General features: G+C 41.2%; 1 long non-coding RNA gene across 1 annotated transcript; it reads right to left on the bottom strand.

Moving 5' to 3' along the window:
• On the bottom strand, positions 1 to 23504 carry LOC112546481 (uncharacterized). The gene is made up of 4 exons (XR_003090182.2): positions 23366 to 23504; positions 20074 to 20202; positions 15903 to 16084; positions 1 to 133 (listed from the first exon to the last, which is right to left on the bottom strand). It is a non-coding gene; the product is annotated as an uncharacterized LOC112546481 (long non-coding RNA).
• Positions 23505 to 26995: the final 3491 nt, after the last annotated feature.

Below are 26995 nucleotides of genomic sequence, written 5' to 3' on the forward strand. Positions count from 1 at the left end.
CAGTTCCTCTTCACCAGGAATATCATGTGCAGTTTTGTCACTATATTTCAAAAAGGACACAGGTGTCTGGAAACATGTGATGAAAATGACCGTGGGCAGGGAGAGACGCCAAGAGAAACTGAGAACATTGGCGCTGTTAAGAGAGGAGACAAAAAGGCAACAAGATGATAAAGGTAAACAAAACCATGTTATACTTTAGTAACCCTTACCCTATGGAACTCACTCCCGCCAGATACCTGAGGCCAACATTTTGTCAGGACTCAGAAGCTGGATCAGATATTTATATGGTTAAACTGTCACATTTCAGAGGCAAAAATTTAGAAAGGGAATAAACCTCTTCTGACTCTCACTACTGTTTTCCCAGTGATCACGTTAGCCCACAAATGTTTACTGCGAGGAGTTTTGCATGTTCCTCTGAAGCAGCTGTTACTGGTCTCAGTCAGTCAGAGAGAACACTGAACTAGACGGACCGTTAATCTGATGCATTTGGGCCATTCCAGTGGGAACAGCAAAACAAAATCTAGCCACTTTCACTGAGAATCCTAAGCACAGCAATAATAATACTGCACCAAGGAGTTTCCCTGTAGGCTCTCACATCGGGTGATGAATGCAGTGGAAGACATAGGAAAGACTGAAAATAGTAGCCTCTTGCTAACCAACTACAAAACATGTAACCCTGTTTCCAGGGCCATTTCTTTCAAACCCCTTTGTTTCTTTCAAAACTCTTAGTTTTTCAGACCAGGTTTGGGACCCATCGCAAAGGTATAAATAAAGATGTTACCTGGCTGGCACACTAAACATTTTCGAAAGAACGGACACGCTTTTTCACCAACCCTGTAAACCTCATTCTACGAGGAATAAGAGATGGCTTGACAGAGCACTTTCTTTCACAATTTGGTGCCACGTAGATGTGCCAAATTTCGGAAGAGCCTGTTTTGAAAGTAAATTGAAAAAAAGATATGCAATTTGCGTGCCACAAATTGTATATCTTTTTCCAATTTAACAGTGCAGTCTAGATGTAGCCACGAACTAGCTTACGTACCCCTCTGAAGCTTTAGAACCCTTATAGTGTTCTGCCATGAAGGGCAGATTGAAAGCCAACTGGACCTCGGGATAGAATCTCCACTGATGCTCTGTATCCAAATAGGGTAGCCAAGCCCCTGTTCAGCTACTACTCTGGAGAAGGAATTGCATACAGCTTGTACTCTTCTGTCACTTCTCTTGGAAAATCTTTTGCCTACCAATACCCAGTTAGTACGTCTGGCCCTGTATTTGCATCATATCACTTTTGCTTTCGTCCCTGCCTCCCAAGTACAGATCCTCCATGGGAAACTTACTTTTTCGCAATTGGCTATTGCCATTGTTGATATATCGGTCCCATGATAGGTTACTCTTGTGCTAAGAGAAGTGCTGTCTGTCAGTCAACACTGAAACCAGTCCTGGTAAATTTGATCTAATTAAAGAACATCGTTTAAAGAAAACACGAGCTAATCCTGATGTTCTCGCCAAATGCTTATTTGAGTAATTACCTTCAATATTAAATTGCCCCTGCGATTTCAATTTGTTAAAGCATTGTTCATGTTCTTTACAACTGTTCTGTCAGGGTATGTCTACACAGCAGGGCTAAACTCAAAATAAGCTCTGCAACTTGAGCTATGCTAATTGAGTGGCTTAAGTCGAAATAGCTTATTTCAACTTTTGACGAGGTCTACGCAGCATTCTTCCCCCGATTTCCCCTATACCTCATACAATGAGGGTTACAGGCATCGGCATAAGAAGCCCATAATTTCAAATTTATTTTGAAATAACAGGCTTGCTGTGTAGATGCTCCCGGTGTTATTTTGGAAAGACTGACATTATTCTGAAATAAGGCTGCTGTGTAGACATAGCCCAGCAGTTTTGGTTGCTTATGAACTCACGATATATTTCACTACCAGCTGTTGCATTTCAGTGGACTAGGAGGGTTTGGGTGTGAGAAGTGAGACATATATACATAAGACCAGATTTTCCAGAGAAGCTTCTAAATCAGTGTTTCTTAAACTATGTTCCGTGGCACACCGGTATGCCGCAAGGCAATCAGTGGTGTGCCACGGAGAACAACTGAGTTCAAAATGGCCATCCTTAAAGGGGCAGGCAATCTTTTTTTCACCCTCAATAACTTTCCCCCTGACCCTGTTTTTTCCCTCCTCTCAACAAAATTCCTCAAAAAAAATTATTGTTTGGTGTTCCTTGGTCTTAAAAAGTTTAAGAAACACTGCTCTAAATCAAGCTCCTAATTTTGTATGCCCAACTCTGTGTGTTCAAAAGCCTGACATTTGTATATCCAAAAACATGTTGGAGGTGTGTGTGTGTGTGTGTGTATGTGTGTGTGTTTAATGGAAGCCAGTTAGTGGTGAGTGTAAGATTTTTAAACCAGGTTGAATTTACATTGAATTCAGTTTATGAATTAGTGTGCACAAGTTTAGCTATGTTACTACAGTGGCTAGGAATCCTAGTCTGACCCCGGAACCTTTTGTGCTGGCTGCTTTACAAACAGAGAACAAAAAGACAGTTTCTGACCTAGCAAGGCATTTTGTAATCTATCTAGTTCAGAGGCATTAGATACTGTCTGTGTAAATGGTCATTTTGTATATTCTAGTCTCTATGCCATTTCTAAGTACAGAAAGAAATGGCCCACGCTGGTTAATGTACAACAAGCTATGATGCTCAGGGTTCTTGCTTGGTCACAGGCCTGGAGAAGGATGCATAAATCACAATGGCAAATTGTTGAGGGAGAAAACTTGTGCCTTGTACAGTGGAATCCTATGCCACTTGACAAAGAAAGCATGTGTCAGCTGCAAAAACAGACACTCCCCTTGTAATCCTCGCTGAGAGAGAAGTGCTAGTTATCAAGCAATATATTCCATGCAGCAAGAAGTTGAAGGGAAGCATCTTCATGTGAAAGCAGGTTAGAAAAGAACTGTAACATGGACTGACACAAAAATTGTATGTTAAAACTCAAGCTAGTTTGCTGAGCATATACAGTTTGGCAGCATATCCTTCCCTGGTGCATGCTGCACATGAAACCTCCTACAAGATGTAAAAGGCTCTCCTAGCTAATACCTACCAACTGAGACAGATAGATACATGGCCTAGTATTTAAAAAAAATGATTAGTGATTTTTGGAGACCACACTTCAGTTTCCTTTAAAGGACCTGATTTTTAGTGGATTGTCTCTGTACTTTCAGAAAAATAAGCCTCATTTCATGTGTCACGAGTAAGGGATCTGGAAAGCAGAGAACTCCTGGTCTCTTTAGGAAATGCAGACATTTATCTTTCTCCCCTTTTGACATGGATAACTAAGTGATGGATGACTGGGGAGGAAGATAGTGGAATCAAGAGCATGCCCATCACCTAAATCTCTAGAAAAGAGCCCTTGGTTGGTCCCATGTTCTCTGTTTATCTACAATGGATGCAGTGTATCGGCCATTATTTACAGGACATAAAAGATGATATCATAACACAAGTGGTAGAGCGAAGTGGAGCTACAAGAGGGTTGTGAAGTCAGCTATTCATTTGAGCCAATTGATCTGATAAACAATAGGGCCATTGTATTTTGTTTATAAAACAGTCATCTGTTTATTGTTGAATTCTTGTTTGGATGGAACAAAAATGTCACCAGAGCATGAGGAAACATGTTATGGAATTCTTATCCTGAAAGAAACTGGTCCTTTTTGAGTGTGATAAAACATTATTTAAACATCATGAATTGGGCACTTCAAAAGTTTGTAGGTTGAAACTTCCAGTTCTAAACACACACACACACACACACACACACACACACACACACACACACACACACACACACACACCATCTCAAAAAAGATATTTTAGAATTGGACAAGTTGCATAAAAGGGGAGAGATTAAAAAGACTGGGATTGTTCAGCTAAGTCAAAAGATGACAAAAGGTGCAGGGATATGCTAGAAGTCTGCAGTTATGAACGGTAGGGAGAAAGTATAAAAGGAAGGCTATTTGTATATTCATATAACATAATGAAGTCAACATTCGTCACACAATACAAAATTTATCTGTGGAACTCATTGCCAGAGGATATTGTGAAAACAGAAAGTGTAACTGGGTTCAAAATAGAATTAGATAATTTCATGGAAGATAGGTCTATCAGTAGCTGTAAGACACAATAGTCAGGGATGCAAACCCTTATTCTAGGTATCCGTAAATCTCTGACACAAGAATCTGGGACCAGATGATGACAGGGGACGGATCAATCAATAAACTGCCCTCTTCTGTTCATTCTGTTGGAAAACAAGATTCTGAACTAGATAGATCAATGGTTAGACGCAGTAAAGCTATTTATATGTTCCAGTTGATAAAACAGCAAAGCTAAGAACCTGTATTTCCTGCAAAATGGATCCCAAATTCAGGAAACCATTTAAGACATCAATGGGACTTAAGCGACTTTGTAACAGTAAGTAAATCCTTGCCTGTCTTTCATGAGTAAGGATGTCTCTCTGAAATGGAGTTTAACACTGTTCCAACTTTGTTTGATTTTAATTTCGTATAACCCCAAATAGTTAGCCTTGTACATTTTCTAGGCTTCCAAATCTACAATCTGTCATCTCTGAGACACCAAGGCTGTGTCTACATTGGCAAGATTTTGCGCAAAAGCAGTCACTTTTGTGCAAAAACTTGCTGCCTGTCTACACTGGCTGCGAGTTCTTGTGCAAGAACACTACAGTATTCTTGCGCAAGAGGCCAGTGTAGACAGGCAACATGAGTCTATGTGTGATCAGAGCAAGAGCTGGGAGCGATGAGTTAAGCCAGGAACAAGGCATGGAATTTCCAGCATACCAGAGAAGGACTAACCCTTGGAACAGCAGAGATGTATGTAGAACAGGGAATATTTAGTAAGATGTGATCAGCTTATCTTCTTTATTTTGGGGGTTGTTGAACTCTTTTGTGCTGAGTCCAAGTACTTCTCCCTCCCCGCCCCCCACTGTAACTTTTAAACTGAATCCCAGGGTAGCAATTCTCTGTGTTTTAATCTTGCCTTTTTCCAGTTGTTCTGTAACACCTAGCATCCAAGTAATATTTACCAATTGCACCTTCTATGTTTCATAAATAAAAGCAACTTTTTAGGACTACAATCTGATTCCTGTGTCCTAGAAGGTGGAAGGTGCTGGGTGTATGTGCCTGAGACTGAAAGGTCATCTAGTAAGAAATTACAGTTTGTTTTCAAGCTCTCTTCAGAGGGAGGGTTAAAGAGCATGAGGGTACCTGTGGTGGGGTGAACAAAGCCCGACCTCCCCACTGGAGGCCTTTCAGCACCCTGGCCAGCAGCAGGTGCAGTGGAGAGGTCCTCGGAGCAGGGTAAGGGGCAGCCTTCACTGCTGCCAGTCAGGGTACAGCAGGCTGCTATATAAGGAACTGCTAGCTAACTCAATCAGTTCCTTCCTGGAGCTCAACCCAGGTAGACTTCTGAGCTGTTTGGGGAACACCAGAACCGTGGACAGCTCCGAGAGGGAGCTGGGCTCTCAGAACTGAGTGGCGCTAGGTCCTTCAGCTAAAGGCTAGCCAGCAGCAACTCTGTGGAACCCCAGACAAGAGGAATTTAGCAACAAAGCCCTAGAGAAGGGCTGGATGAAAAAGGCATCCCAGGGAAGTGGCCCAGGGATGTGATCACAACTACTGACTTTGAAACTGGACAGGTAACTGGTACGTATAGGGTCCCTGCCCCCCCGCAAACCATACCTGAGCAAGGTGGTAAAAGAAGAGGTCTGAACCTCAGCCAGGACTGGCCTTTTGATTCACCCACAGACAGGAGAGTTAAATACTGCAAGACCCCTTCAGCCACCAAGGGGCACTCGCACACAGGACTGAACCTGTTATAGTACCCCACAGAAAGAAATTCCACAATGTATCTTCCTGGGGGTTTTGCATTTGGGTGGTGACAGCCGTACCACCCAAAGTCAGAGAATCTGTGACCTTGGGAAATTTTTAAGCAGAAGCCGTTAGTGGCAGGATATTTTAAAGTATCTTGAGGGTTCCCTCAAAGGGTATCTTCACTCAAAGTGCCAGAGTGGGAACAGTCTTGACAGGCCTATATTACTCTAATATTTTCCAACGTCTTTGGGCAGATCCAACAATTTCCTGAGTTGAATCACTCTTGGCCCAGATCATGCCACAAAAAGGCCCATGATCTAGCAATCAGCTCACAAAAATCACAAGCCTGCTCTTTCACTTCCTCCGTCATTATATCCAAAGCTGCTGCTTTATTCTCTTCTGTCCCAGTGATGTGCTGAATTGTTTTTAGAGCTGGCCAATGGGTGGCGTGTTGTCTCTATTGTGTTTATTTACATGAGTGGAAAGCTTATTTCACAGTCCATTTAGACACCATTTTGTTCAGACACTCGTAAATGGTCACGTCGACTCTGAATTCTGTAAATAGTTGCAAATCTAGTAAAGATGCTGTACGTGGTGATTATCTAACAGTGTTACATTTTGGACCAAATTCTGCTTACACGTAGTAAAATCACAAACTTGGAAAGTTGGCATAAACATGCACAACTGTGAATGAATTCAGGTGTTAATAGCAGAGCCATCCATGGGAAGTGACCCAAGATTTTTTGCTGCTGCTTTGTATCTAGGCCATGCCTATTATTGGCCAAAATAAATATGCAGTCCCCTCCGCCTCCCCACAACACCCACACTTCATTCTCATAAAAGTGTACTGCCATAGTCCATCCAGCACTAGAGCACAAAAAGGTAAGTAGAAAATTTTGGCTTGTTCCTGCTCACTGTGGGCTTATCTACACTACAGAGAAGATCGACCCTCCAGAGGTCGATCTTCTAGCATTTGATTTAGCAGGTCTAGTGTCTACCCCCAAATCAAATGCTGAGAGCAGCCCCCACTGGTGTCTGGTACTCTTCAGTCTCTGAGGAGAAAGGGAAGCTGAAGGGAGCATGTGCTCTTGTCGGCCTCCTGCAGTGCACTGGCTGCGGCAGCCCGGCTAAATATAAGTCGATTTCAGCTACATATGTTGCATAGCTGGATGGCGTACTTAAGCCTACCTGCCTGCTCTAGTATAGAACAGGCCTGTGAAGTCAATGGTAAAATTCCTATTGACTGTTTGTGTGGAAGTTAGAATGGGGCCAGTACACTCCTGGATTTATGGGCATCTCTATGTATCACATACCTACACGGTTGCCTTACATTTTAAATTTTGAACCTATTGTTTTAAAGTGGCAGATGATGCATGTTTTGAGGTGAGGGTGGCATTATTTCAGGGGAAAATGAATATTTATTATTTTACTTTTAATGAGCAACACATGCTTTCCAAGTCACATTTTTCCTTATGGTGTATTGGGTGGTTTTCTAGAACTATAGTGTTAGGTGGCAGAGTTAGACCAACAACAGGTCATACTCTTGAGTTTGTCACAAGGCCCCTGCATTCTAGCAGCGCCTGTGTTGGAGTATATACTTAGAAATTCCAGGGACTGTTTTAAGCAGACGTACCACTGGGAAATAATATCTACCATACACATGAATTCTACTTCTCTGCCTTAAGCATGAGGTGTAATCAATACTCCGACCCTTTGGCCATTAATTCACTGTGTGCCTTTCTTCGGCATTCCCACTGATATCGATAGGAGTTCTGTGTGCAGAGCGACCACACCGTATGGCCTTTAGAAATTAATCATTTTACCTGTGTAACCACAGCCAGAAGGAAAGAGGAGGGGATGACAGTTCTAACAGGCCCTTTATTGTTGTAATCCTTATCTTCATTTAATAATTAGAGGCCTCTCTCTACTTCCCCCTACTCACCTTCACAGAGCCGCGTAGACTCAAATGGGGGTTACTTGTATAGAAGGGCTCCAAATTACCTCTGATTCTCTAGCAAGCTACTGTATTGTATCTAATAGAGTTTTTTTCAACAAAATGTGTGTCAGATATTGAAGAAGGAGATATCATATGGTCTGGCATTAAACACAACTCCAGTCATATAATACAGGAATAACTCTGTCAGTTAGGCTAGGTGAAATAATAAATCAGGGGAAAGCAGTTTGACTCAAAAGTTACTATAATCCTACTATCTAGAAAGCCAAGTATTATTGAGCTGCATATTTGATACATGAGAAATATGGAAAGAGACAATTTCACTCCAGATTGACTGCTGTCTTATTCAGTGTAGATCCATTGACTTCACTTCATTTATGCCATCTAAAGAGTCAGCCAACAGGCTTCTTTCTGGATGTAAGGCATAACTACATAATTATGAGCTCTTAAGTCTAAACAATGCAAATCCCTTCACATTCTTAATCATCCTTCCTCAAGGTTTTCCTCATCCTTCTCTGAGACTTTCCCGGTATCATAAAGTGCTGCAGAAGGAAATTAAGAAATAGGTCCTCCAATCCTCCTAATTCCCATTACAGGAGGCCCCCAACTTGTGACTTCCAGAGGAAGCGTCACAAATCAGGGGTGTTGTAACCTGATCCCACATTTACGGTAGATGCCGTGCGCTATTGTAAATGCAGGCTGAGGATGTAAGTCAGAGGTGTCCAGCCTTTTCCGCACTTAAAAAAATGGTTGTAAGTGTGGGGGTGTCAGAACTCAGGCAGTTGCAAGCTGGGGGCCTCCTGTACTAACAGTGGTGAAATTGGAACTAAATTTGGATGAGAAATAATTATGGCAGAATAAAGGCAGCAGAGTAAAGAAAATCCATCACAAATGAAGTACAGGCAGGCAGTAGACTGCTAACAGAAAAACAAACAGAAATTAAGAAGGCTTAGGAGGGCATAATGGCCTGGCAAGTTATGACCAGAGATAGTAATTTGTTCTACTAATGCTGAAATTTCAGCAAATAAATTGGTGACATTGTGAATTTAGACAAAAGAACTTGGGAAAATCATTAATTTTTCATTATTTTTTCTTCCCTTTTAACATCTCTTTGACTTTGAGCCAGTTATTAAAAAACAGATATAGTTTTCAGTATCCAAACACACACACACACACACATACAAGATCCATTCTAATTCCTTCATTACCACGGACTTCACTGGATGTTTGCCTGAGTGAAAACTGAGCTCCCTGTTTTGACCTTACTTCGGATTAAATGAGGGTCTCATTGGCTTCATTCCGATGTGGCCCTTTCCCCCCACCTGTCAGCCCACAGAGCTACCAAAAGCCAGAGGCATCCCACAAAGTTTCTTGTCTCCATTCTGCTGCTCACAATCCTTCCCTTAGCTTGCAGCAGGCTATCGAGCGCACAGAACTGGCAAAAGTCATTCTCCCAGCGACTTCCCAGATTCCACAGGCTACCTCAGAACCTCACTTCGATTTAGTAATGGGACACAGCACTGTAAACTCAAACTATTGAGTTGCTGGAGATGTAATGGCTCCAAGGTCCTCCAGCCTTATTTTCTCCCAACCAACAGATGGACTTCCACAGGATAACAGATGTTCATCCTGCTGCCGAGTGAGTGTTCTTTCACGCCCCACTCCAGAAGGGATCCACAGATGGAGACACCTTTTTGCCCAGTACTTGTTAACATGAAGGCTTTCTTACACTACTCTCGGGTCTAAAAGTGCCTCTGACAGTAGGCTTGCCAGACTCACAATCCATTTATAAAGCTATACCCACGTGAAAAACACATTTGGTTCAGATCCTCCAAAGTTCCCATCATATAGGGTGCATCTACACTGGTGGGCTCAACTCAAAATAAGCTACCCAAATTGAGCTACATCAATTGCATAGCTTATTTCGAAATAGGGAGTATTTATACAGCACTGGTTTTGAAATAGAGCAGTCTTCCTCCGACTTCCCTTACTCCTTGTACAATGAGGGTTACAGGAGTTGGAACGAGAAGTCCTCCAGCGTGACAGTATTTTGACAAACAACAAATAGTCTAGCGGAATTTTAAAGACTAACAAAACATGTAGATGGTATCATGAACACTATTTCAAATGCCAGCTGCGTAGACGCAGACTAGGTTATTTTGGAATACCGCTAGTTATTTCAAAATAGTGTTGCACTGTAGGTATAGCCTATACTTAGACCCTGCTCACTTGGGTGCTTCCATTATACTGAACAACTTGTGTTTGCAACATCAGGCCCTTTCTCAGCATATCGGTAACCAGATCCTCAAAGGCAAAACCATGTGATGAATTCCATTCCTCTTCCCCTGCCCACTACTCGGTGTTGTGACTACTACTGAATGCCCAAACATTTGAGTTGCTTTCTAGTGGCCACAATATTATATATGCAATTAGATATAAAATAAAACATGCCACAAAAGTATTCCCTTGCCCATAACTCTGGAATTACTACGCATCCACCCCTTTTCCCTTGCAGTTACACAGAATTTACAATGTTCACTCCCTTCCAGTTATATTTTAAGGTCAGCAAACATTTCAGCTACAAACATCCGTGCTATCTCACTAGAGAATCTTGAGAATTGTCCCATTAAAATGTATATTCCCCTCCAATAGGTGGTTAGACAGCTAACCTTAATTTCAAAATATCCCAATTCACAGAAAAGCTAGTTTGCTATTTTTTGTGCTTTAAAAATCCATTTGTTCTCATTTTTCTTGCTCTGCCATGCCAGGAACCTTGAATGTATGGTAAGGCAATTTAACTTAACAAGCAGAGACAATGAAAAATTGTACCAACTTTATTTTCAAAGTTCTAAGAGGTTTAAACTCTTTGGCACAATCGCCCCTTTTAATAAAAACAAATGTCAGATAGTATGTGGTACTGCGGAGGCTTTACTGGCCATATAAATCACTTATAACTTTGCTATTCATGAGAAATGAAGCAGTCCTCAACTCATGAAATGCAAGTAATACTGCTGTGCACCAGCATATAAAATATGTGATCATACTGTCGGTATCATGGTAATGCCGACGTGATAAACTGAACAGGCATCGAGCTCTTCACGACACAGGTGTGTGTGCCTGTTAATGTGTTTTCTGAGAGGAGCAACACATTTTTGTGATGGTTATATAATACTAATAATGTGAAAATTGCATTAATTTTAAAGTTTGACAATTACACCTGCACTCTGCCCCTCAGTCAGCCTCCCAAGTTTAACAATCGGAACTTAAAATGTACATCTTTAAAATATGAACTGCCAAGTGTTTCCTTCCTCCCTCTTGCATGTGCTCCCATCCCACATAATTGTAGTGTTCAGAGACGCAAAAAAAATTCCTCGCATCTGTGGGGTTTATGAGATTGATGTCTTACAACCCCATAAGGCTTGAAATAGGAAATTTATGACATGGGAAGAAGTGATTTCCAAACTCCCAAAGGTAAGTTTTAGAAATCTTTTGTGTGTGCTGGTCACAATTTACCTCTCTCTGAGATGCTGGAAACCAAGTCATAGAACGAAGGCACCTGACACAAGACATGGATGGGTCAGCTTTTTTTTTTTTTTTTTTACTTGATATTAACAAAAACCCCTCTCCAATGCTTCCATCCTCAGGGTTTTTTTCCCTGTCAGATGCAGGCTACTGGAAGGAGGGGCATAGAGCAAGGAACTACTTGCTCAGGATAATTTGTCCAACTCGCTCATGGTTTTGTCAGTTGAAGGTTGTGGGTTAGCACCAGACAGTGGCAGTGGGGCAATTTTTAGGATGGGGGGGGGGTACAGAGACATCCTCCCTCCCTTATACCTGTTTTGTGCACTTCCTATGGTTGCCAACTCTCCTAGACCGGACCCAATGGGCACTATTTGTGGCAACTCTGGGAGAGTTGGCAACTCTGGGAGAGTTGGCAACTCTGACCCCTCACTGCCCCCAGACTGGAGCCACAGCTGGGGGGCAACTGCTGAGCCCCAGGCCAAGGCCAGTAGCTGAGTCCCAGGCTGGTGACAAGATACCAGGTGGTCATGGAGCTCCCAGAGCTGGTGGCCCGGACTCCTGGGCCAGTGGGCTGCCGAGTCCATGAGGGGCGGGCCTGATGGGTGATGGGACCCTGAGGGCTGGCAGAGCCCTCAAGGCCAGTGGATGGCCAGTGGGGCTAAGGGGGGACCCCAGAGGCACAGCAGGGCCCTGCGGGGGGCGGCCTGGAGGCTGCGACCCAGGGCTGGCAAAGTTGGTGGCCACAGGTGAGGGGAAGGTGTGTTACAGCACCCCCTGCATTTCAACTTCCCATGCCTATGCCTTTGGATCATTGCAAAACAGCCAGAGTGCAGCCGTGTATCTGACCAACGTGTTTCCAGCTATTTTTCATAATATTCCTACAGGCGGTAGCCTTGGAAATGTCTGAAGTGATTTCCGTCAACTCAACACAACAAAATATGCACTTAAATCTATGTCAGTCACACTTACCAGTTCGGGTCTCAATCCAGCAAAGGAGTTCAGCACATGCCTAACTCGGAAGTCAGTGAGTGAAGGCCTGGTCTCTGAAAGTCACTGCAAAACTCCCAATGGACGTGTCAGTAGAAACTGTTCAAATTCTTAGAGTTAAGCAGGCACTTAAGTCCTTAGCTAGATTCGGGCCCCTTCAAGCATGTATGTGCATGTGCTTGCTAGATGAATACTAACGCCCACATATAACAACATCTATTTAGAAATCACCAGCTACGCTCATTGAAAACGAATGAAAGAACAAGAGTAGGTCCTTAGAGAAAACTATGGTACTCAGACATAGTGCCATGTTTGTATTTGCACAATAGGATTTATGAAATGTATATAGTCTGTATTTTTATAAGGGCAAAAATTTAAAACCTCTCTCGTTTGAAACTATTTATGTTAGGCTGGTATTTACTCTGTTAAAATTTTTCATTACATTTCCCTTCATTGGATGGATCAAGTTTTATTTTTATGTAACATTTTTGCTCCCTGTAGCAATGTTTTGTAAATAGGCTGGCTTATTTATGACTGTAAACGAGATGCAAAATCCAGTGAATATCTCTCAGTATTAAAAAGAAATAGCTGTAGTTACTGCCTTATACAATACACTTGATAAATTTGAATAATCTAAATTTTTATTGCAGCCATCTTTAAAATAAAGGGCTACAGTTTCTTTTCATTTTTTAATAATGCACAAAAATTCTTCCAACAAACAATTTAATCTGAACTAAAGGGAGAGAGAGAAGGCTGTTTAGATGTACAGACTCAGTGGATTGTTGAAAATGACTGTGCTGGAAATACCTTGGCTTGACATTATTATTTTTTTCTTCTTATCAGGATCATTGTGGAGCTTTTATGGAAAGTGAAATGTTCCCTGGTTTCCAACAGAAATATTTATGTGCTTTGAGAAAAATACAACTAAGACCTCAATCGCTTTGATGGAAAAGCCCCCAAACCTAACATGCACACTTCTTAGATACTGGAATTGTGGAACTCCGTCCTTATCTTCATGCCAGGTTCTTTATCAGTTTGCTTGGCTTTCTTTCCCCAGCCTAACTGTTGATCAATTTTTTTATGCTTTTTCATTAAAAACCTCACACAAAAATGAAACATGAGGTTTGTAATTTCTCTGGGAATCTCTGCTGCCACTTTGTATAAAGCAGATGTAAATTTCAGTGTTGCATCATCTGTTCTGCTCTGTGACATTAACTAGATTATGCCTCCCACTACACAGAAAACCACTTCCGTCAACATTATGCCAATTTGTTAATAGTCAGCTTGAATTCTTTTTTAAAATTCATATTTACAGCTAACCACAAGACACAGCTGAATGGTGTTTCCCTCTAACTAAAAGCCCATACAATTATGTGGATCATATCATCTCTTGGGCTGTGAAAAACTAACCTTGCTAATTCATTTGCATGTAATCTGATTTTATACAACTTTACTGACAGAATAATGTGCGTTCTTCAAACACAAGGACTGGTTGCTGGGTTCAAAATGAAAATACTAGTATTTGTTTTCTGTTGTCATGGGTTTTACTCTGTGAGCAAATGTGCATCTGATAAAAGGCAAGAATTTCAGAAATAACTAGTCTCAGTAAATTGCGTTAATCAATACATTCTGATTTGTTAACATTTCAACAGTTTCACGGCACCAGTACATCAGATTCCTCCATTCGTAAACCTAGACTTCAAGATCTGTTTCGGTAGCTTTTCTTTTATGAATGTATTGCTAATTAATTATTGACAGATGTGACATTAATTCTGCATTTCCAAATTTGAAGATTTATTAAGTGACGCAGCTGAGATAGACCTGTAACAGTCAAATATCACCAATCACCCAGAGAACATTAAACATTTTATCCTGACACTCCATTTCTTCAGTAACACTGAGCAAATTGCCCTGAGTTGAAAGCAATTTTTCCTCTGGGGTCTCAGTTTTCCTGGAGTTGCACTGAAGAGAAAAGAATTGGATTGCTTTGTTGACAAGGTCCATGTTGCTCAGTACAGAAGAACAAGGCAGACCACTTTGCTTATGAATGGGATTACTGAGCATCATACCAGACTAAGGGTACATCTACACACCAACTTTATTTCAAAATAACTTAGTCCGCATCTACACAACAGGCAGTTATTTTGAAATAATGTTGAAATACTGTCAAGGACTTCTTACTCCAAACTCCTGTAACCTTCATTGTACGAGGAGTTAGGGAAGTCGGAGGAAGAGAGCTCTGTTTCGAATAACTGCTGTGCAGATGCTCCCAATTTAAAAATAAACTATTTCAAAATAAGCTACGCATTTGACATAGCTCAAGTTGCGTAGCTTATTTTCAAGTTAAGCCCTGCTGTGTAGACGCATCCTAAGACTCACTTTAGCTCCACAGAACATTGCATGGAAAATAAACCACCATCTGTGAGCAAATCATACTCCTGCAAAATCCAAACGGTTTCTAGAAGGGACTTCTTTCTAAGAAACAGGACTATGTAGCACTTTAAAGACTAACAAGATGGTTTATTGGGAGATGAGCTTTCGTGGGCCAGACCCACATCCTCAGAACAAATCTGAGGAAGTGGGTCTGGCCCACGAAAGCTCATCACCTAATAAACCATCTTGTTAGTCTTTAAAGTGCTACATAGTCCTGCTTTTTGTTTCAGCTGCACCAGGCTAACACGGCTACATTTCTATCACTATTCTTTCTAAGAAGCCTTCTGAGGCTTCCAAAAGGGAGGAGCAAAGAAGCCCTCATTACTCCTGATAGCAGCTCAATCTTGAGATGTCTTACAGGAGCAAGAGGCTTGCTTTGGGCAAGACTGGAATGTACATATATACCTTTCGGAGTACATTAGTAACACCTGGCAGAAGACATTAATTAACGGCACCTGCTCTAGGGTACTGCTTAAGATGCTACATTTTGCTAGACCACTGCTTTTTTGCTTCTGAATTGTCACAAAAGGATGATGGTTTCAGAAGCATAGGAATGCAGAATGGGAGCTAGAAAGAGGGGAAGGGTACGGCTCTTGATGGGTTTAGTCAACTAAAGAGTTGCATAAAGAGAAGCAGAATTTGGTCCAAATTCACAAGGTTAACATAGAAGAATGTAAGAATTCAGGACAATTATCATCATGCTTTGTTAATTCATTCTGTTGACCTTAAACTTTCTAGAGGGGGTAGCTTATAGCAACATAAGCTTCAGGTATAAAATATTTCCTGGACTCCCTTGACTCAGAGGCTCAAATTGTGACAGGATCCACTATATCCTCTATCCTTTCACGGCACTGACAAAAAGTTGGGGGCTAACTACCCCATTGTACCTTGGAAGGCGACACCCTATCTGCGTAACATATGCTCACTAATTGCAACTATCTGAGAATTCTAGTAGTAGTCAAAAATCTTATCCTTCCTTCCCCTCCCTGGCCCTAAAGGTCCGTGCCAAATACTGCACGGGAGGCATTGAAAACGTAGCCTGTGAGGTTCCGAACAATGTTCTCAAGATTTCATCCCGTTTACATTACAAATGCATGCATAGCTCATTTGCTCTTCTTCAGTACCTGATCCCAGTGTTGTCAGATTTTGACTCCATTTGCATCCTTCTTGATCTGGAACAATTATTTTTTTTAATAAGTAGAGCTGCTCTGGACTCATGAGGATGAAAATCAGATCCGTCTGCCCCACAGCCTTCAGTAGAAATTGAGAGCAACTCAGCATCGTTCAGATGAGGCCTTTGCAATGGCTGAAAGTTTCGAGAGCAAGAAAACAAAAGGGAAACAAAGAAAAAGGGGAAGATTATAATTTTTGACCATCTAATATTAAAGCTAATGTAGCTTTATGACACAGACATGCTGCTTATGCTATAACTAAATAATAGATTATAAAACAGCTCAGAGAGGTAGCTGTGTTGTCTGTAACTTTAAAAACGAGTAGTCCTGAGGCACCTTGGAGACTAACATACATGTATAGTATATAATATATATATATAGTATATATATAGTATCATGGGGAAAACCAAGTGGTTTTACCCATGAAAGCTCATAACCCTATATATTTTTGTTAGTCTATAAGGTGCCACAGGACTACTTCTTGGGACCATAAAACATTTATTTTAAGGTGCTGTAGCCAGTAAGTCTAATTAAAGTAGCATTTTTATTGGCTCAAGGAGCACTTGTTTCAAGTTTAAAATATACTGAGCCAGACATTGATGGTACTGTGCCAATCTATGAGGATGCCCAGCGATGAGGACTGTCTGTATTGCTAAATTGCAGGCATCCAGGATGTAGCTTTGTATAGTCCATGTCTCTATGGGCACGTCTACACAGCAGGGCTAAAGGTGAACTAAGCTACGCAACTTGAGCTACGTCAGTTCTGTAGCTGATGCTGAAATAGCTTGGTTTGGTTTTTGGTGCTGTCTACATAGCAGGAAGTTGAAAGAAGAACACTCTTAGAACATAAGACTGCCCATACTGGGTCAGACCAAAGGTCCATCTAGCCTAGTATTCGGTCTGCCGACAATGGCTCTTCCTCGGACTTCCCTTACTCCTCGTAAAATGAGGGTTACAGGAGTTGGAGTAAGAAATCCTCCAGCTCGACATTATTTCCACATTATGTCGAAATAATGCCTGGCTGTGTAGGCATGGACTATGTTATTTCAGAATAATGTCAGTTATTCAGAAATAACGCTGCCATGTAGACATAGCCTAATAGAGTATGTGCACATCATGATTGACAGTTTAAAGAACACATTAAATTGTTAAATGAATATATTCCTCTCAATTGCACTGTAAAAAACACTGTGGAGCTTGTAGACACAAATTTCCTAAAACGGCTTTCACATGTAAGCTTCACTGCGGGTGCTGCTGAACAGCTTTTTCTGCTGAGATGATTGTTCTACCCACTACGCCCATAATAAAAATTAAAACAAAATTCTTATGAAAGTGTTGTTGAATGTTGACCTTAGATACAATATTGGCATCTTTGCTCTAAACAAACTACAGCCATGAAATACTATAAGAACAGTACCAGATACATCCGTTGCTGAGCTAATGTCCTATAGATGGAAACAACTCCGATTGCTGGCGAGAGATACAATGCAAAGTGCGACATTGTCCCCTAGTGGGCTCTCGGAGGAAACACAAAAACATCACAGCACCATCTTTCTGGAAACACAGCGAGCTCGATGAAACCATGTAAAACAATCTGCTTGATTTCTGTTCAAGATTTTACAATACTCATATGCCGTAAACTGGATTATGATTCAGGGCTAAATTCAGAGGTGAGCCAACATGAACCTAAAGAAGTCTGAGTTGGTATAATTTACATGTTATTCCAACTTGCCCTACATGTAAGTTGCACTTGCACCCACTTACTACGGTGCAACGGGAACTCACCATGTGATATTTAAGTGACACTACACACTATCTGCTCAATTTAGCACAGGAGAGCATAAACAGGTACAACTTAAGGTGCGTCTACACTGCACCGTTATTCCGGAATAATGGCTGTTATTCTGGAAAAACGATACTAGCGTCCACACAGCAATTGCATTATTTCAAAAGAAAATTGAATTAACGGAGGGTTTTTTTCAACGTTGGTAAACCTCATTCCATGAGGAATAACGTCTCTTCCAAATAAGCTCTTTTGGAAGAGGGTGTGTGTGGATGCTCCACTGCTGCTATGTTGAAATAGCTCCTCCCCAGGGACATTCTAAGCTATTCTTCCCCTGGGGCTCTGATGTGGATGAGATAGTGCATCCACATTAGGGGAGCCTGCCTCGGACTAATTTTTAGTCTTCCCTGTAGCGTGGACACTCTATTTTGAAATAAGATATTCCGGAAATTATCTTCTGGAATAGCTTTCTCCAAAATAAGCTTGCAGTGTAGACATACCCTTACTGTGCACTTTGGAATCCTAACCATGCATCAGACCATGGGGTAAGATGATATTAAGTAAAGTTACCTACGTTATTAATATATATGAGGAGTGTAACTTTTAGGAAGAAGGTTCAAATTCTAGCAACTTACTCTTCCCCCTCCAATTGATTTGCTGTCATTCGCCATTCAGTTTTGTACTTTCATAATTATTGACGTTTCAGTTTGTGTATTTTATCCCAGGAAAATAGATACTGTGGCAAAATTCTGTTTGCCTGTTAATGTGAGCCTCAATCCAACCACGCCTATTCACATGAGGCTTTCCCCGTGAAATCAACAGGACTCCTCAGATGAAGAAGGGCTGTAGGCACTACGGTTGTATGTTTTTGTGACTCTATAATATCAACAGCTTGGACGAATTATAAAAAATAGAGATGTGTCAATTTTGGACCCACTGGTGCAAAGAATGGAGGATGGGCGAGTTTATCCTGGGAAGCATTGACTCTGAAAAAGCTATGGAGGGCTAAACATGAGCTCCCAATGTTCTTCAGTGGCTGAAAGAGCTAATGTGATCCCATGGTGGAGAAACAGGGGAACCTCAGTTAGGTTATTTTACATCTGTTTGGCACTGGTGCAAAGATGTGGAGCTGCTGGAAAATTGTGTCTAGTTTTGGGGTCCATATTTCAAGAAGGATGCTGACAAATTGGAGACGGTTCAGTCAAGAGCCACAAAAATGCTTAAATTAGAAAATCTGTCTTGAAGTGACAGACTCGAAGAGCTAAATCTATTTAGCGGCGCAAAGAAAAGGTTAAGAGAGGACTTGATTACAGTGTGTAAGATAGAAGTCTCTAATATTTAATCATGAGTTTTTCAATCTAGAAGAGACAGGAATAATGTGATCCAGAGAGTAGAAGCTGATGCTAGACAAATTCTGATTGCAAATGTAAATTTTTTTTTACAGGGGAGGTAATTGACCAGTGGAATAATGTATTAAGTCTTGTGGTGAATTCTCCAACATAGGACATTTTTAGATCAAGATCAGATGTTTTTTTTCCAAAGCATCTGCTGTAGGAATCATTTTGGGGAAGTATTCTGGCCTGTGTTATTGAAGATGTCAGATTAGACTATCACAGTTGTCCCTTCTGGCCTTGGAATCAATGAAATAGTACTGTGGAAGAACTTAGAATCCTTCCACGTTAGCAGTAGTGAAGGTGGATTCAGGAGATGCCTAGATGTAAAGCTAACATCCTGTTTCAGAAAAATCACAGTCATTCCAGGTTTAACCCTCTCTACTTCCAATTCTCTCCCCTCTAAAGTCTTCTTGCTCCACTTAACAACCACTGAGATTTTTTTTAAAAACCACCTGTTTCTACTGCATAGCTGTGATCTTCAGATGGAAATACATTTCTTTTCTGGTATAGGTTGAACCTTTCTAGTCCGGCACTCTCTGGTCCAGCAACATCTGTGGGCTGGCATGATTTTAGTTAGCTGGATGTCCTTTTATCATGGGTGTGGCCAAGTTTCCCGCAATCCCATAAAGTTTAACAGCCACCAGTCCTAGCTCTCAGTGTTCTGTGCTGTTATTTAGCTCTAATTTACCCCCAAATGTCTTCTAAGAGCCCCATAAGCAGTGTAAATGTTCGCAATGCTGCTAGAAGATATTGACGATATTTGTTTGGCAAATTCTCTGATTTGGCATTGGTCAAGTCCCAAGGGTGCCAGACTAGACCTGTATCACTTTCCTGATCACAGAATCAATCCAGAACTCTACTTCTTTAGTCAGTTTTCTAGGTTTTTCCATGCAATTACACCTGTTAGGGCAGAATCGGGTTCCATGAATCCAAAACCATTACCTACCTGGATTTTACAGAAAATACACTAATCCATCCACCTCTGTCAAGGTGTTCATAATACAAAGTTACAGGCGACTGTGCAGAACAGAGTTCTATTCAATGTTACCTTTCCTCCTGTGCTATGCCACACACACTAAAAATAAATGAAAAGAAAATAGATATTAACTAAAGGGTAAGCAATAAATATCCTGTTATAAAACACATTTCTCAAATTATTCATTGACATGAGTTAATATTCTCTAGCCAAAGATTATTTTTTAATAAATAATTTTAAACAGAACATGCACAAAGGAAATCAATTTAGCACTCAAGATAAGGAACACTTTTGATCAATTTCCCCACCGTGCAGTCAGTACATTTATAAAACTCTTCAAGGAAAATCATAGCATTTATCAATCAATTTCAAAACCATATTTGCGAGCAAGATCAGATTTATTACATAAATGTTTCCCCTCCTCCTTAAAAATAAACTTTTCTAAAAGGTCATTTCTGGAGCTCAAATGACTTACACATTATTCTTATGGCCTTGCTTGCTGCTAAGCTAGAAAGTTATAAAAGCAAAGTCAATTTCTGACTTGAAGTGGGGATAAAGGAACGTGATCCACCGCATTGAACAGGAGAACCCAAATCTATTTCAGCTGGTCACTGACCTGCCATGTGACCTTGAATGTATAACTTTAACTCTGTGCCTCTGTCTCCCCCTTCTTGTCTATTTAGATAGTGAGATCTCTTGTTCATAGACTCACAGAGTTGGAAGAGACCTCAGTAGCTCCTCTAGTCCAACTTGATGCTCAAAGCAGTGTCAACCCCAACTTAATCATTCCAGCCTGGGCTTTGTCAAGACTTGCTTAAAAATCTGCGAGGATGGAGATTCTACCCACCTCCTTAGGGAACCCATTCCAGTTCTCCCCTCCCACCCCAAATAATTTTCCTAATATCCAACCTAGACGTCCCCCACTGCAACTTGAGACCATTGCTCCTTGTGCTGCCATTTACCACCACCGAGAACAGCCTCTCTCCAACCTCTTTGGAACCCCTGTCAGGTAATTGAAGACTGCTCTCAAATCCCCCCTCACTCTTCTCTTCTGCAGAATAAATAAGCCCAGTTCTCTCAGCCTCTGCTCGTAAGTCATGCACCCCAGCCTCCTAATCATTTTTGTTTTGCCTCAGCTGGGCTCTTTCCAATTTGCCCATAACTTTCTGTAGTCTGGGCCCCAAACTAGACACAATACTACTCACCAGTGCTGAATAGAAGGGAATAATCACTTCCCTCAATCTGCTGCCAATGTTCCTGCTAATGATGGGTGGCCAGTACGCTAGGCAGGGGAAGGTGTTGCCTTCCCAAACCACCAGGCTGGCTCCACCCACACTCCACCCCCAGAAGGCCTACTGTAGTGTTCCAGGGCCTCTTCGTGTTCCAGGGCCTCCCCCAGCCCTACCTCCACCGAAGACCCATGCTACTAACTCATTGTTGATTCATATCTAGTTTCTCATTCACTGTAATCCCCAGGTCCTTTTCTGCAGGTCCTTGTTATATGTGTTTATGGAGTGCCTAGCACAATGGGGCTGCCAGGAACTATTGGAATGCAAACCATAGTCCCCAAGCCTCAATAAGGGCCTTCAGGCTTTACTGAACTTCAAACAATGTCAGCAAGATCTTGAACTTGATAAACTTCTTTGACAACTGCTACAGAGAAAAGGGAAAGTTACTTCTCGGGTGTGTGGAAACCAGACGAGCAGAAATTCTTGTGTAGTTTGGCCATTGTCTTGTGTGAGAGGTGGGATCGCCAACAGTTCATGACTGTCAGCCTCAGGAACGGAGAAAACAAACGCTCCCTTTGGGCAGCCGCTGAATTCCGACAATTTATAAGAAGAGGATAAAATTGTCGAGACGGGCTTTCTGAGGATCTCTCATGAGCTCTTGTTTCTTCCAATAAATGTATTTTTCAGATACAATTATTCAGTGGCTGAGTTCAAGCCAGTGCATAGCAGTATGAAGGTTAGGTAATTGACCATATTCATCTTTGTATGTCTTTTACAGCTTGCTGGGATCATAAACATCGGGTAAAATATTACGCCAGAACACCAATGTTTGACAAAGCACTGGAGAGGTGGCTTATTTTTAAAACTAATTAGAAAGGATGATATGGCAGAGGAGGGTGTTTGGGGCTTCCAGAATCCCCTTGTTAAAAAAGTCCCATCACAAAATTTAAGGGTTATTAGGATGATTTCTCTGCTTCCCCTAGATTTTGCCACTTCTCTGAATACTACTTAATCATCCTAGAGGGCTCTGACATATCCCTGGGGTTCATTAAAACATTTTAGAGAAGACAATTTACCTTGGGCTTAACCAGGATGGGCTGAGTGTCCAGTGATACGTTAGAAAAATTACTGTCTCAGCAGAAAATATTTCGTTTCAAGATTTTTAAAATCTTTTTTAATCAACTTTTTAAAAAATAAAATTGAAGGAATTTCAGAAACAAAACATCTTTTCAGACTGAAACATCTCATATTTACTGTCCTCTTGCTCCACAAATCTGAAGAAGTGGGTTGTGCCCACAACAGCTCAAGATGCTATCTGTATTTTTGTTAGTTTGTAATATGCTACAGGGCAACTCTTAAGGGTTATTTTTAAATCTGAAGTGTTTTGTTTCAGACACGCTGAAACAAACAATTTTTATATTTATAGAGTTTCTCCCCTGCCTCTCCCCAGCAACCAAACTATTTGCCAAAAATCAGCCCGAATGAGGAAAATGTTTTGTTGACCTGATTCTTCATTTTTCAGTGGGTGTGTGGGAAGCATTCCACAAATACTTTTGCCCATTATACTACACAGCTGCCCCCAGAGAAGAAGCATTCTAAGTCTGCAAGCATGTGGTTATAAGGCGGCAACAGAATGTCTCAAGGCACGTGTCATTCCTTGAGTTGCCTACACAGTCGACAGGTCCAAGTATCACCTATAAACTGCTGAGGGTGACTGTCTGCATTAGAGATTGCCTCCATTCTTCCTGAATGAATACAACCAGACCTGAAATTATTTGTAGCACTGCTCTGTGATCACTTGACTCGGACTAATTACATTGTGGTCCTAGACACAAACTCGATGGGTGATTTGGGACAGGGGGCTGGAACAAAGGTCTGTGAAGAGATGCGCAATGGAGGCTGTTACAGGTTCACAAGGTAAGCGTGAGTATCAGTGGTATTCACATGGCCATAAAAAAAGTTTGTACCTGCAAATATTGGTATTGATTGCACACCTACTACTTGTTATCCCAATCCCGTCAGCTCTCACAGACCTTAAGGAATGTGATCCATTCTGTTTCAGCCCAAAGTAGTGATTCTCTGAAGCTTTTACTTGTCTATAGCTGTCCATTATACAGTTCTCATCTCATCATCATAGTATTGGAGCAAATTCTCAAGATACAGGAAGTGATAGCTGTTGGTAAATGCATCGCAATTAGTTTCTTTCTTTAGAAAACCCTATTCTAGATCACAGCTCTGCTGGCAATTTTAAGGAAATCTAATATAACAAATGTGACCAGCTGTCAATATTTTTAGCGCTGTTCCTTCTAACCCAAAGGGAAAATGTAGCATTTCTACACTAGTGCCCCTGCCATTTTTATCAAGAAGCATCACTAGTGCTACTAACCTATTAGAAGATTTCCTGAAAAATCTCACCTGTTTATTAGGCTTAGTAGCAGAAAAACAACCATAGCATCCAATTCTGGTGTCTGTATAGACTTTTTAAGTCTGATTTCGCTGGATTTCAGACTCATAACAAATGGTGGATCTAAATTAAGTGTGGACCAAATTCTGCACTGATTTGCAACTCAGATATTTCCACTGTTTTAAATGGGGCTATGAGAGAAGTAGAAATATGACCAAATTCTCTACTGTCCTAATACAAAGGCCAGGTCTACACTACAGCCAAAGATTGGTTTAAAGTATACAATTCCAGCTACATTAAAAAAAATGTTGCTGGGGTCAATGTACCTTAAGCCATGCTTCGGTGCTGTACTCCCAGCAGGAGGTCAATGAGAGAAGCGCTCCTGTTGACTTTCCTTTCTCCTTGCGAAGAGTAGGAGTTCCAGCATTGCTGGAGGTGTCCTCAACATTCCACTTAGCGAGTCTTTATTAGACCCATTCAGTTGAACACTGAAAGACCCACCATTGCAGCATGATCTTCTCTGTAGTCTAGACATGGCCGAAGACTATGTAATTAGCTAACTGGAACAAAAGGCTTGTTGTGTTTCACATTATTGCAGCTGTTTCTCTTCCTCTAGCAAGAGTGAGAAATGCAGACAAATCCTCTTACTGTTTGAATCAATCAGCTAAGCAACATACATCACATATTAACAAAATCTTAACTAAAGCTCCAAATGATAGAAATTTAGATTTAATGCTGAAACTCCATCACTGATTTATCACATTGTATACTTAGTATAGTGGTGTCATTCAATTCATTAGATCAATAGAGACACCTAATCTTGTGGGGTCTCTGGTGGTGGCCAGTTTGAGATTCCTCAGAGAAAGGGGGGGAAAACACTCTAGAAATGTACTAATCATGGCCAAATACATGTTGGCTTAGTGCAGTCAAAAAAAGCCATCCAGTTCTCTGTGAATAACCAGTTCATATCTGGAAGGTGCTTATTTTAAAGGTGAACGGGTGCATTTTGATATCTTCTTTCTGCACCCCACAAAGCACTACAGCCAAAAAAAAAAAAAAAAAAAAACAAAGTTAGGGGTCACTCAAGAAGGATGAACTTCTAGGTAAAATAAAACTGTAGGTTGGCTCTGGTTCAGGTTCTATTATCTCTGAGCCACTGAAGCAGAAGGGAGTTGAGATAAAAAGTTCCAGTTTTGGCACATCGAAAAAATAAATATTAAACTGGTTCTGGTTGGCTGAAGTAGTAGTACCTTCTCCTCCCCATTTGTTTAACATTGCCATGTCTGTTCCTCTTCCTCTGACAGGAGTCAGTAGACCAGAACCAAATTTAAATGCCAGCTAGCTATATCTGCTAAATCTACATTACTCATTGAAGAGGCTACAGAAAGTGGAGTCAAGGTTCTCAGTGAGGGTGCGTCTAGACTACAGGGTTTTTTCGTAAAAACAGACTTTTTCCAAAAAAACTTCAACTATGTCCACACTGCAATCGCGTTCTTTCAAAAGAAAATCGAAAGAATGCAGGGGTTTTTCCAACATTGGTAAACCTCATTTTACGAGGAAGAACGCCTTTTCCGAAAGAGCTCTTTTGGAAAAAAAGTGTGTGTGGATGCAGAAGACTGAGTTTTTTTGAAAGAAGAGGCCTCCAGGAAAAAAACCACAGATGCCCTGGTGGCCATTCTGTCCATAGGAATCACAGCTTACATGCAAGAGAGCATCCAATGACTGTCGACACTCTCTTTCAAAAAAGGAGATCGCTTTTCCGATGCACTTTTGAAGCATGAATGCTCTCTTTCAGAAGAAGTTTTTTTTGGAAGATCTCTTCCAAAAAAGCTTATTTCAAAAGAAGCTTGCAGTCTAGACGTACCTGGAGAGAGAGAGCCAGAGATGGATGTTACCTGTTTACTTGGAAGTGATGGGGCCGTGTTGCTGGCTTATGGACGTAAAACTCACTGAAGGCTTGACCCAAAGCACATCAAAATCAATGCGACCCTGTCCATCTTCAAAGGTTTTAAATTTCTCAGACAATGCATGTCCGATGAGCAGAGTCTAACACTTAAAAGTAAGAGTGCTGTAGGCACTGGTCCTGCAAGATGCTTGAAGAAAAGTGCTTATGAACATGCTTAACTCTCACAAAAATACTACCCAAAGGCAATGGACCTTATTCTCAAAAGAACAATGTTTTCTCTGCTGCAGAATGTACCATTTTAAGGACAAGAGATTTGGAGGTAACCTAGAGGGATAGGCTTTTATCCAGTTGGTTTCAAATTCCCTGCAAATCCTCCCAGATTTTTTTTGTTTGGGTCGGAGGGGAGAACCATTCAAGTTAGGGGCTGCTGCCCTCCATGTGCATTTCATGAGGCAGGGAATAGAGACTGGGGGCATGAGGAACAGCTCCTGGATGGCTCTTGGGCTTGAACTTAGAAGGGCCCCAAGCTAAGGGTAAGCCCTGCCTTCTTTTTCTCTGCATCGAATGCTGCAGGGAAAATTCTCTTTGTACAATCCCAGCATGTCTCAAGTTTAACCCACATAGGGAACAAGATGTTTTATAGTAATCAACACAATAAAGCTACCCCTCAATTGCATTTTTTTCCCACCACACTTCACCACAAGACTATAACGACCCAAGAGCTGCTAACTTTGAATCTACCTAAGACGGGCCAAACTTTTGGCTAATGTCAAGGCTGAAAATCTTCACTCTCAAGTTAATGGGACTCTACCACTTACCCCAGCTGAGAATTTGACACAATGACCATCTGTTCCTGCATACACTGCAAATTTCTGCTCAATCACCACCTTGAAACATGAGATGACTATTGCCATCAGGCCCTTGTTGTGGGGTTTGGTTTAGTTTGTGAATGTCTAATCTAATATAAGCCATAACATAATGGTTCCTTCCTAGTACTAACAGATGACATTATGAGATATTACATTAGAGTTTATAATGTCACTAGAATCATTTTGCATTAAGTGTTACAACAGAAATCTTTGATAGGGAAAGACATAAGGAGCAGTAATTACTTCACATCCACAGGAGCTACTATTAAATGTTAATAACCCAAATGTGAGTTTTTATAATGGTCCAAAAGGAACAGCACAAGATCTACAGTTCTCCAAAATACAGTGGCCTTGTTTCCTTAGACCTAAAAAAAAAGATCAGTCAGTTGGAAGTTCATACCTTTTTGAAAAACGATTTGCTCCTTCGTTAAGGCGTCATGTACCACATTTTGGCTGAGGGGCAAATTTGTGTGTGACTTCTAAT

The sequence above is a fragment of the Pelodiscus sinensis genome, chromosome 7, assembly GCF_049634645.1.
Source record: "Pelodiscus sinensis isolate JC-2024 chromosome 7, ASM4963464v1, whole genome shotgun sequence".
Classification (NCBI taxonomy): Eukaryota; Metazoa; Chordata; order Testudines; family Trionychidae; genus Pelodiscus; species Pelodiscus sinensis.